Genomic DNA, 12,997 nt, shown 5'->3' on the forward strand with positions numbered 1-12,997 from the left:
TTTCACCTAACAACTCTTTGTGCAACTTTTATTTATATAACCATCACTAAAAGAAATAATTAACGCTTATAAATAAAAATAATAAAAATACAACTTTGTGATATATCTGGGCACAAAAATGAGGCAATGTCGACAAAACTATTTTTTTTACATAAATGTTAAAAGGTGTAACTTATTTATAAAGCCGTGACTAAAAAGTAAATAACTTTGAATAAAAAAACTACACGTTTATAACATATTTGAGCACAAAAATTGAGGCTATGTGCAATTTTACATTGACAAAACTATATATTTTACATTCAAATGTTAAAATACTATTTTTAATTACCACCCCTTCTCAAGAAAGCAACCATGCCTAAACCAGCTACTAAGGCAGCCCCGGCTGCAACCGTGCTGTATGCAGCGGTCCATGCGTCTCTTTGACCGTAGTCCAGACCACCTGAATCGGTTGAAGACCCTTTTCGGCGTTTAGGTACTCCAGAGTAATCTAGATGTAGTTTTAGGCCCTGTATGTATATGTCCAATATATATTAACTTGATATTGTATCGAGATGTATATACGGGCCATTAAGTAATTTGGGTTAGTATTTTTTTAACGGGCCGGGCTCTATATCTGCTAACCAATGTACTACCTACCAAGCACAACCCCAGGCCCAGTGTAACATGCTACCCGAAATACACATGACTAACACGTATATGCAGCTTGACCAGCCCGACCCAGTAAGGTGTTTACGCGGTCAATGCCAACCCAGTACACGCCCCTATATACATATACTGATATACATAGGTTCTAGGTAAAACACACTCGTTTTGTTTGCGATAACATGAGAAATAAAATAACCTATTTTACGTTTTCAATTTAATAAAAAATATTGTTCAAATGCAGTTTTTGCATCTTGAGAAAAATATAAACAAAATTTGCTTATCATAGAACCTACACGTGTGCAAATCATGTGTAAGCTATATTTTATGTAGTAGATAAACGTTTAAAAAGTGAAAAAAAAAAGACGAACAAATTTGTTTTAATGTTTTCCATAACATAGATATTTGTATGTAAGAAGTAACGAACCTATATATTTGACACATTTACTTATATACTAGTCGAATTGAGTTCCGTTTTATACCAACAGGTCAAACCAGAAAATTTAACTAAAAGGGGAGCGAGTCGGATCTAACTGGTTGAAACTAGAAAGACATGCACAATATAGATCTAGTGCATAAAGCCTCATAATTCTTTTTTTTTTCAAAGATTTAAACTTACTAATAATCATAATTAACACATTTTTTACTTGCAAAAGAAACGACAACAGAATGTTTATAGGTCAACCCAATCCGTTTTGACATGTTACCCAACCCGCTCATTTTACCACCTCTAGTTATATATTTGATTATAAGTCAAAACACACCTTCCACCCAGATAATCTTGCGTATTCGACAGCTGTAGCAAGGTCACTATCTGTTGCAAGTACGACGTTGTCATGGTCCTCATCTTCATACTACAAGACGAGGATAGTTTCAAAATTAAAAAACATAAAAATGAATACTATTATCTCAAATAAAGCATCAAAATTATACCAGAATTTGTGGGAGGTTTCTTCGGTCAATGTCACCTCCTACTCTTTGTAGTATTGCAGTTATAAGATCTGCCAAACTTCGAGTATCTAAACTCAAAAACAGCAACCCCATAAATAAAAGAACATAATTTGTTAATTTTATTTATTAAAAACAAAATAAAAAAGCATACCACAAATAAATCTATGCATCAGGCCCTGTTTATCTTGGATTTTGAACGGGAACGTATTAGGTAGTGTTGGTGAAGGATAAGGAAGAGATTTTACTGATTCTGAATCATTAATAAATCTGAAAGAACTCTCACTGCATTATCATAAATTTTATATAAGTTAACAGAAAATTAAAATATATCAAAACAATGTAATAATAATAGCACAGTTAATTAGTAATAACCTCCTCAATTCATCATCTTCATCCACAGGACTTGTTGCCATTGCAGAATCCCAAAATTTCTGCATCATTGAGCTTGCAGCTTCATTATCTATGCCAGCTGTGTTTCCCACCTAATTCATTCATACAATATCAGGAAAAAATGAACAAAAGAAATTGAAAAAAGAATGATTACGATAGTCCCATTATCAGTATATGAAGAGGTCTATTAGATAACCCTGTATAAGTCTGTAAATGAATCAAACCTTCAGTGAACTGTTCGGTAGAAAGGTTTTTTTATTTCTTATTTTATTTATTTTATGTTCGTTTGTTTAATGAACGAACGAAAACAAACATATTCTCTGTTCGTTTAGTTAAACGAACGAACATGAACACGTGTGTTGGTTGTTCATTTATGTTCACGAACGCTCGTTTTATTCCTTTATGTTTGTTCGTTCGTTTACGCTCATTAATATATTCATTATGCTTTTAGGCCGTTGAATTTTTGTCTAATTTTAATAACTTTTTAGGCCCCACAGATTTTTGTTCACATTTACTTTTAATTAGTTCTATCTCCGTTATGTTCATTGATCTATTTTCAGCTATATTCGTGCATTTATGTTCATGAACCGTTCATTTACATTGTTAACGAACGAACATAAACAAAGACGAACATGCCATTATCTTATTGATCAAACACAAACAAGAACATAAACAAAAAAATTTCTTCGTTTTAGTTAAGCAAACATGAACAAGAGTCTTGTTCGTTTGTTTATGTTCGTGAGCATTTTTTTGAATTCGCTCATTTAAGTTCGTTTATGTTTGTTCGTTTACGTGCACTTATGTTTGTTCGTTGACGTTTATTTAAGTCCATTCATGTACATTCATCAATATATAAACTTTTAGGGCTGTTGAAATTTAGTCTACTTAATAACTTTTTAGGCCCAACACAATTTTGTTCACATGTACTTTTAATTGGTTTTATCTCAGTATGTTCATTCATCTATTTTCAGCAACGTTAGTTCATTTACGCTCATGAACCGCTCATATATACTGTAAACAAACGAACATAAATGAAAACGAACGCATTCATTTTCTTAACAAACAAACATGAATAAGAAATCCATGTTTGTTTAATTGTTCGTTTACGATCGTTGATCATTTGTTCGGTTAAATTTAATAGTTTACTTACTGTGGTTACTGCAGCATGAGTTATGTGAAGAACATCAACAATGGCAACAACAGCTCCCTCTACATCAAATGGTCTGCTAGTTTCAGATGTATATGAAGTGTATTTATCATACAATATATATTTATATTATTTACAAATATGTTAAATAGTCACCTTTATCAACAACAGGAAGGTGTAAATACTTTCCATCATGCATATTATGCAGGGCATTAAGAATAGGTGTATCAAGTGTAGCACATTCAGGATTTTGAGTCATCACCTGCATAATAACATCAATATGACAAATTTGTAAGCATGCATACATGTAAGTGACAACTAACAATTAGGTAATTAACTACCTTATCAACTAAGATCATTTCAGGGCGAAGATCTTGTGCTATCACTCTCATTAATATATCATTTGATCTAATATAATAAGAAATGTTAAATAGCATGTTATGTTATTGTATTTGTTATTAACACTAATCTTTTAAAATGCATCATTTATAATCAAAACTCACGTTAAAATCCCAACTGGCTTATTATCAACGGTCACAACAGCTGAGTTCGTGCGACCCTCGAGCATCTTTTTTGTTGCAGTTACCACTGTATCAGATGGTGAAACTGTGACAACCCTGGTAAATGTAATATGTGAGAAACCGAGAATCATAGATATATTTCCATATGAACAATTTCACAAAAGAATAAAATAAATAAATAAAGGTATTACCTACTTTGCATTCTCGGAGATTATGGTCGATAAAGATGGCCTAAACATTCGCTCGCGAAGTGATTCCACAAACGTGTTGGAACCTGTATGATTATATATTCATATATTTAAAAAATGTAAAGCCAGGTTGTCTTGTTCCTCTAAAGTCATCAAACTTTCATTAGGTGTTCCAATCCTATGTAACTTTTTTAATAAATGTTAAATATTTTACAATTAAGTGAGGCAAATCAAACATATATGAATTGTAGCTACAAATAAGTGATAATTCTTTTCCAATTAACTTGAAGTAGGAGTTAATAGTGAAGAAAAAAAATTCAAAAAGTAATAACCAACTTTAGTAATTATTAAACTTTGGTCAAACTGAAATAAAAATCACTAAACAGTACTTTGGAGTTAATTACACGGATGGTCCATGTGGTTTATTCATATTGCAACTTTGGTCGTCAGGTATCAAAAATTACATATGTGGTCACTATTGTTCACTCCAATGTAACACAAATTGTTCTTAGAGTGAATGGACGTTAAATTTTGTTAAGCTTTTGTAAAACACTAGAAATACCCTTTATTGTTAATCCAAAGAATTTACGTGCAGGCTGTTTTTGGGCCGCTTGTATAGGATTGGAACAACTACTGAAAGTAGAGTGACTTTAGAAAAAACAAATAAACTTATTCACTATTGAAGTGTAGAAGTTAAATAGGGTAATAAATGATTAAATTATTAAATTTCAGTTAACCTGAAACAGAAGATCCCCAATGCCTCTCAACACCCTCAACAGCAGCTGCAATGGCTTTCCCTTTTTCAGCAGCGCGTTCCATACGCGCAATCGCATCATACAAACATTTTTCTATGTCAAGTAAAGCAATAACTTGGCCATGCTCTACAACAGGCAAATGCCTGAATTTTCCTGCATATTTTAAACATTTCAATTTGTTAAATTATATTTAGAAAGTTGTTTAGCATATATTAATCTGTTTTTATAACTGATTGATCAATTGGTAATAACCTTGGACCATCTTTTACAGTGCTTCAACAGCAAGAGTATCGGCAAGTACAAAAACCGGGTTTCTTGACATTACTTTTGACACGGGTGTGGTCTCGAAATCAAGCTCACGAGCGATAACTTTTGTTGCAATATCCTGTATTCATCACAATTGATACTTAGTAAATATTATTAGTCATCACACTGAAGGGATATATTTCATGTTAAATTTAAGACCAATTAACCTTGTCTGTCAATAACCCACATAGTAAAGATCTTGAATCAGTAACCAAAAGAGCATCAACTTTTCTAGCAGCCATTCGTTTGCATGCATCATATATGCTTGTGGTTTCAGGTGCAGTTAATGCCTTTGAGAGACGTAAGCGCTTCACTGTACGCTCTCCCGTTAATCCCCTGTATATTATACACATGCCAACATGTAATTAAATGTATATTTTGCATTATGTTATTTGTTTTGGATGTGATTTTTGAAAGTGAGCATATTTTCTTGGAAAGTACAATCAATGGCTAGTTAGATGTGATAATGGATAAAGTTAACCAATAATCCCTAATATATACAGAAATCCCTCCTCTAATTTAGGGATGAATCGTATTCTATATCAAATACAATCTATTCTATAATAATAATAATAATAATAATAATATAACCATATACATCAGCTAATACACCCCCGCAGTCTAAACTGGAGGTTCACGAATGTTGAGACTGGATTTGAAGTCATCAAACAGAAATGACGGCAAGCCTTTGGTGAAGATATCTGCAATTTGATGACGAGATGGAACGTGAAGAACCCGGACTTCGCCTCTTGCAACTTTGTCATGAACAAAATGAATGTCCAATTCAATGTGCTTTGTTCGCTGATGTTGAACCGGGTTGCAGGATAGGTACACGGCACTTATATTGTCACAATATACTAGAGTTGCATGAGATGGTGCACAATGAAGTTCGAGTAATAAATTCCGCAGCCAACAAGTTTCTGACACGACGTTGGCGACACCTCGGTACTCCACTTCGGCGCTGGATCGGGAAATGACGGCCTGACGTTTGGACGACCACGAGAGAAGATTATCACCCAAATACACGCAGTAACCAGAAGTGGAGCGACGTGTGGCGTCAGTGTATGAGAGTAATTTGCCAACTGATGATTCAAATATGTGCAAACCCTGAGTAATAGTGCCATGTATGTACCTTAAGATGCAATTTAAGGCATTCATGTGAACCGTTCGCGGCGCATGCATATGCATAAAAACTTGTTGAACTGCATAGCTGATGTCAGGGCGTGTAAAAGTTAAGTATTGAAGGGCCCCATCCAGTTGACGGTATTTTATACCCCCGTCGTCAAGCGGCAGCCCGGCCGTGGTACTGAGCTTGGATTTTGTGTCGACTGGAGTAGCAATCGGTTTACACGAGCTCATGCCGGCTCGTTCCAACAATTCATATGCATATTTCTGTTGTGACAAGAAAAGAGAGTCTCGCATCCCGGTAACCGAAATGCCCAAAAAATAACTCAGGGGACCCAAGTCCTTCAAGGCGAACTCAGTGGACAAATGCAACATGAATTTGTCCCGTAACTGGTCGGATGATGTGACCAAAATTATGTCATCAACATAAAGTAGGATGTATGCTATGTCTCGGCCCTATTTATAAATAAAAAGTGAATGATCACATTTACTGTGGTGAAATCCAAGTTTTGCTGCGTAATCGGCAAACCGTTGGTACCAAGCGCGTGGAGCCTGTTTGAGGCTGTAAAGTGACTTCTTTAGTAAACAAACATGGTTCGGGTACCGAGTGTCCCGAAAGCCTGGTGGTTGATACATATCACCGTTTCCTGTAAGTTACCATGCAAAAAAGCGTTTTTGACATCGAGCTGGTGTATGGGCCAAGAGTGGGATACCGCTAGCGATAGAACGGTGCGGAAGGTGGCTGGTTTTACCACCGGGCTAAATGTTTCCCCACAATCAATTCCAACCAGCTGAGACCTGCCATCACAAACTAAACGAGCTTTGTAACGCTCTAAAGAACCGTCAGATTTAGTCTTATGTTTAAAAATCCACATACTGCGAACGACATTCGCATGATTAGGTCTCAGGACTAACTCCAACGTATTATTATCAATAAGGGCCCGGAACTCATCGTTCATGGCCATGTTCCAATCTTTGTTACGGAGAGCAACGTTCGGGTTTTGTGGAAGAGGAGAGATTGTGGAAACATTAAGATTGACAAATGGTTGCTGAAGTTTGGATATACCAGACATACTACGAGTATGAACCGTGCGAGAGGGTGGGTTTGGTTGGGCCATGGAAGCTGTAGCCGGGAGGGTGGGAGTAGGAGATTGGTAGTGTGTGTTCACTGACTGTTGTGTTGAGGTAGGTTGAGCGGTGGGAACCACTGGTGCCGGTTTGGGACGACGGGAGTAAGTATTAACTACCGGGGGGTTGGGAGATTATTTATAGAAGGTGGAACGGAAGATTGAGAAACAGACCAAAATAGAGGATTTACAGAGGACTGATCAGTAAAGAATTTGTACATGACGGGATCAGCCGGAGCGCGATTAGCGAAGGGAAAGACTGTCTCGTCAAATACGACATGACAGGATATGGTAATTTGTTGAGTTTGGGTATTATAGCATTTGTATCCTCTGTGGTTGGATGGATAACCTAGAAAGACGCAAGGAACGGAGCGTTTAACTAGTTTGTTGATGTTAACGGAAGGTGTGAGGGGGTAGCACAGGCACCCGAAGGTACGAAGGTGTGTATAACTGGGATGCCGGTTGTAAAGGAGTTGGGTAGGAGAGAGATTGTTGAGGGTGGCGGCTGGTAGGATATTGAGTAAATAGGTAGCGTGTTGAAGGGCATGGTGCCAAAAGGTTGTAGGGACTGACGGGTGGGCGAGGATGGTACGAATGATGTTATTGATGGAACGGATTTTTTGCGCGGCTTTCCCGTTTTGTGGAGATGTGTATGGGCAGGAAAAACGAAATTGTAGTCCGTTTGAGGTACAAAAGGATTGAAACAAAGAGTTATTGTATTCACGACCGTTATCACATTGTATGGTTTTGATTTGCTTGTTGAATTGGGTTTTAATGAGTGTATTAAATTGTTTAAAAATTGTGAAGACTTATGATTTATTAGTGAGGGGGTAGGTCCATAAAAAAAATTGTTTTATGATCTAAAAATAATATGTAGTAACAATGACCACCGGATGATAAAACAGGCGATGTCCATAAATCGCTATGTACAATATCAAAAGGTAGATAAGTAAAAGTAGTAGACTTGGTAAAATGTAATTTAATATATTTCCCAAACACACAAGAAGAACAAACAGAAGGAGATTGTTTATTACATGAATCAAAAGACAAATTGTTTTTCAAATATAATAAGATAAATGATACCAGGTGACCGAGACGATGATGCCATAGCTCTTTGGTTGTTGATGCAAAGGCTGCTGGACTTGTAAGCTTAGACGGGGACTGGAGAGTAAATAGATAGAGGTCCCCGGTGCTGTTGCATCTAAGGATGGGTGTTCGCGTTGGGAAGTCCTTCACATCAAAACCAAACGGGTCAAATTCCATAGAAAGGTTATTATCAGTTGTAAAACGACGTACTGACAAAAAGTTTTTAATTATATCAGGTACGTGAAGTACATTAGACAGGTTTAAAGGTGGAAACGGGTGGGGTAGGTATTGATGTCTCGTACCATGTATTGGAATATGGGACCCATTACCGACAATAATGTTCCGAAAAGGACCTTTATTATAATAAGACAAGAAGTTACCTGAGGAGTGTGTCATGTGTGCGGTTGCTCCCGAATCCGCATACCAGGTATGATCCGGAGGGTGAAGAGTCATAGTATTGAAGGCCTGTTCATATCAGTCGGTGTATAGCTTGCTTCCGACGCCGTGCAAGCCTACTGGGGTCGTGGGCCAAGAATTCCTGGTCTATGACTTGTTGCAGGACCATAAGCTGGGTTTAAGGGCTGTCTTGGGCCCATTGTTGGAGGCTGCTGTGTAGGGTACGGGCAAGGTGGGTAAGCCCAAGTTTGTTAGCCCCATGGAACCTGCTGAGTGTGCCAAGAAAAGCTGTTGGGTCGGTAATATTGCTGACCAGCAGAATTCTACTGTTAAGATGTTTGACCGTAGCCCAGGTGATGATGTCCAGACCCATAAACCTGCTGACCCGAGCCATACCCGTGCTGACCAGACCTTTGCTACCCGAATACCCCCTGCCACAGCTGCTTGAAGACCGTCCCCTACCTCGACCACCACGACCACGTCCTCGTCCCCTAGAACCAGCATGGGAATCGGACTGGTGGTGGTGTGTGTCGTTGGTGCGGTTATTGGAAGCATGAAGGGCTGTACCACCAGAATGAAGGGAGCTAATAGCGGTCTGATGTTGTTTCCTTATTTCGTCGTTAATGAGCTTAGATCGGGCTTCGTAAAAACTTGTTAGGGGAGTAGTGCCTTCAAGAATTTGAGCTGTGCTTTCATAATTTTCATTCAAACCTGTTATGAGTTGAATCACCAACCTGTCCTCTTCCACCGGTGCGTTCACATTAGCGAGCTGATCGGACAACATCTTTAGGGCTTGACAATATGCTGACATGTTTGGAAAATCATCCAAACGAGTGGAGGCGAATTTTCTGCCAAGGTAGAGTGCTCGTGTGGCTTGGTTATCTTTGAGGATATTCTCCAAAGTTGTCCATGCTTGAAGAGCAGTGGACTGGGGTTTTAGGATAGTATGTAACAGATCATGTGAGATGGTGGCATAAATCCACTGAAGCACGATCGTATCTAATCGATTCCATAGGGCTGGGCTAACATAAGTCGAGTCATCTTTATCTGTTGATGAGGAAGCAGGTTTGGGGGCCTTAGGATCGATGTGGTCAGAAACCTCGAACGCTCTGCAATGAATTCTGAACAACTCCGCCCATGAGTTGTATTGGGAGCTTTCGATTTCAAGAACAAGGGGGATGAAGTTCTTGATGTTAGTAACAGTAACCGTTGGATGTAGTTTATCCATTTAGAAGAACAGAAAAAAAATTAAAAGGAATTGATCTGAGAGGGAGAAAGGTGATCAGAGGAGGGAAGGTTTACAGCTAGGGTTTCAGGGATGGCTGTGATAACTGATAAAGTTTGATGATTCTCATTACCTAATAATCCCTAATATATACAGAAATCCCTCCTCTAATTTAGGGATGAATCATATTCTATATCAAATACAATCTATTCTATAATAATAATATAACCATATATATCTACCTATTCTAATAAAGTAAAATAATTGTGGACACTTGTCATTTTTTGGTTAATTCTCACAATTTTTTCCCTCCAAAATTAATATCTACCCTAATATATGTAATAGATCAATAATTATTCACTTTCCTTTTACACTCTATTTATATTATATCTCTACATTTTTATAAAAATAAATATTAACACATTATTTTACTATATATTCCAAAATAATTAGTGAAATCCAAAAATCAACAACAAACCACGTTTGTTAAAAATTGAAAAGAATATAATTTCAAATGTTATCATTAACATATTATACTATGTATATTGTATAAGATTGTAAACAAAAACAAAACTCAAATAAGCTTTCATTTTACAAAGTAATTTTTTAATCATTAAATTATAAATATATGCTTAAAAGTCAATCCATTTTTTTTAAATCAATCCATTTATCTATTATTATTATTATATTGTAAATTGTCATATAATTTAATTTTGGTTATGAACCACGTGGAGCATATATTTATAAATTATAAATATATGCTTTTTGTATTAGGCTTAGTGGTTAGAACTACTATCATATGAGAAGTCTTATTTTCAAAATTGGTTCATAACCAAAATTCATTTAGTTATACATATATGACACTGAGAATGAAATTTTCAATAGAAAGAGCGTTCTTGGGTACGTTTTGTACGTGTATTTTTTTATTAAGTTCATTTAAAAAAATCATTTTGTGATATAAATAAATTCAATTTATGTACACATGGTATAGATACTAGCATAGATGTAATACATTTTTTTCATATATATTATGTAATTATTTGTTTTACTTGTAATTTTATAATTTGGATCATCCCGTGTGTGACACGGGCTCTAAAGCTAGTATGCTAATAAGATGCAATAAAATGAGCCATATTACCGTTTGAGATTGTAGTAAACTGATGATCATCGTGTAAATATTTGACAAAATGTTATTGATGAAATTAATAAACAAAATGACCATTGAGGATATTTTTTGTGAAAACAATGAGACATGTCTTGTAAAATAGGGGTAAAAGTCTCTCAAATTAGTTTTAGCAGAAGACTTATTATGTAACCTTCTGACCACTGACCAATCATATGCATAAGCTGTTCATCCAGAATTCCAGATATTAAAAACAAGTTTTTTTTTTTACTTCGAAGTTAAATTACTCAGATAATCAGTTTCAGAAAGCAATCACTTGTAAACAAAATGACCAATAAGGATATTTTTGTTAGCAAATGAGATTCATCTTGTAAAAAAAGGAGTAAAATTAAGTCTCTCAAATTAAGTTAAAAGAAGAGGTAATATGTAAGTTGTTGGATTTTATTGACATTCATAAGCATAATCGACATCCACATTATCAAAAAACTCATTTATTTTGACTTTGAAATTAGCCGAATTACTCAGATAATCAGTTAATTTCAGAAATCACTCATTTGACTATTGATAGAGTTTAACCTGGCCAGAGTAGTGTTTTTAAACATAATACGTGTTAATCTAACATACAGTAGTTATGCATCGATTAAATAACAAGTAGCACATCAAATTGAGCCTTCTTCTAACCAATTACTAACAGAATTAGGTACATACATGAAGCGAGCAGAACTAAGGGATCTGCGATGATCAGGCAGTCCATTTTGAGGAGGCTTATTGTTTCTGTTGGAAGAAGAGGAAGATGTTAAGGCCATGCTTCTGCTTCTTCGTGAATAAGAAGAACCTGCATGACTCGTCGGCATCTTCTTCACCCTAAATTAACCTAATCTAACCTAACCTGCATTCAATTGTGAAATAATATGGATACAATAATGAACGTGAAAATCATAATAATAATAATAAAAACGAGAAGACGAACCTGATATTGAGCGGTTGATTGGAAGGAGCTGATGATGATGAATTTCAACGTCCAGAAGAATTGGCCATGGATTCTGTGCTCAGCATTCTTCCGATTTTCAGAGGATGAAATGAGCCAGGCGTCTGTTTATTATTATTATTATTATTATTATTATTATTATTATTATTATTATTATTATTATCTACAAAATATATTCATAATTTTAGAGACTCAAAACGAAGCCAGAGTCGTTTTCCTGAGAATTAATGATCTTTTTGTTTTAACGTGCATGGAAACACTCATTTAAAAACACAAATTATTATTATTATTATTATTATTATTATTATTATTATTAAGTGATGTGGTATTCTTTGTAACACCCGTTTTTAACAGATGTTATAGGGTTTAAAAGAAAGTTAATTATGTCACTACTAAAAAGTTAGCCTAAAAATAATCTTTATTTTACCAAAAAAGCTGCATTATGTGAGGTTGTATTAGACCTAATGCAACCATTTTAATTGATAATGCAACTGTTTTGTCAAATGCAACATTTTAAAAATGTTGCATTTGAAAGAAACAGTTACATTATCTTATAAAAAGGTTGCATTAGGTCTAATAATGCAACTTCATCTAATGCAGTTTTTTTGTAAAATAAATGTTGACTTAGGCCAATTTTTTTATAGTGTATGTTGATGAATGTACTTGATTAAATAAATCAAGGAGTCACAAGGATATATATAAATGTTGAGGTTTGAAATATGTAAAGGTGGTTGACAGTCACAATAAAATCGATCATGGTTTGTGTGGTGATTTAATGGTAGGAAGCAGTAGCCTGGGTGGTTTGTGTAAGAAGTAATGAATGTGTAATGACGGGACACAAACTTAGAATGATCACGTAGAACTTTTGTGAATATATATATATATATACACACACTAGTCGAGTGCTCCCACGATATAGCGGGGATAACATTTTAAGGTTGTTAGCGAGCCAAGGCTAGCTCGACTCGAACTTTACACCAAGCCGACTCAGCTCAGCTCCAAATTAAAGCTTCGTCTTGATTATTTT

The 12,997-nt window shown here is 35.6% G+C and overlaps 1 pseudogene across 1 annotated transcript; it reads right to left on the reverse strand.

Annotated features, from left to right (window-relative positions):
* Window positions 1-236: 236 nt before the first annotated feature.
* Window positions 237-11,836, reverse strand: LOC143593671 (CBS domain-containing protein CBSCBSPB1-like; annotated as a pseudogene). The gene is made up of 14 exons (XR_013146153.1): window positions 11,691-11,836; window positions 5,068-5,236; window positions 4,847-4,979; window positions 4,577-4,747; window positions 3,847-3,925; window positions 3,634-3,747; window positions 3,472-3,538; window positions 3,287-3,392; window positions 3,134-3,192; window positions 1,966-2,075; window positions 1,745-1,875; window positions 1,576-1,661; window positions 1,407-1,496; window positions 237-506 (listed from the first exon to the last, which is right to left on the reverse strand). The product of XR_013146153.1 is annotated as a CBS domain-containing protein CBSCBSPB1-like (transcript).
* Between the last annotated feature and the right edge of the window lie 1,161 nt (window positions 11,837-12,997).

The sequence above is a fragment of the Bidens hawaiensis genome, unplaced genomic scaffold, assembly GCF_021521415.1.
Source record: "Bidens hawaiensis isolate Kalapana, Puna unplaced genomic scaffold, B.hawaiensis_p1.1 tig00042480_1, whole genome shotgun sequence".
Taxonomy (NCBI): domain Eukaryota; kingdom Viridiplantae; phylum Streptophyta; class Magnoliopsida; order Asterales; family Asteraceae; genus Bidens; species Bidens hawaiensis.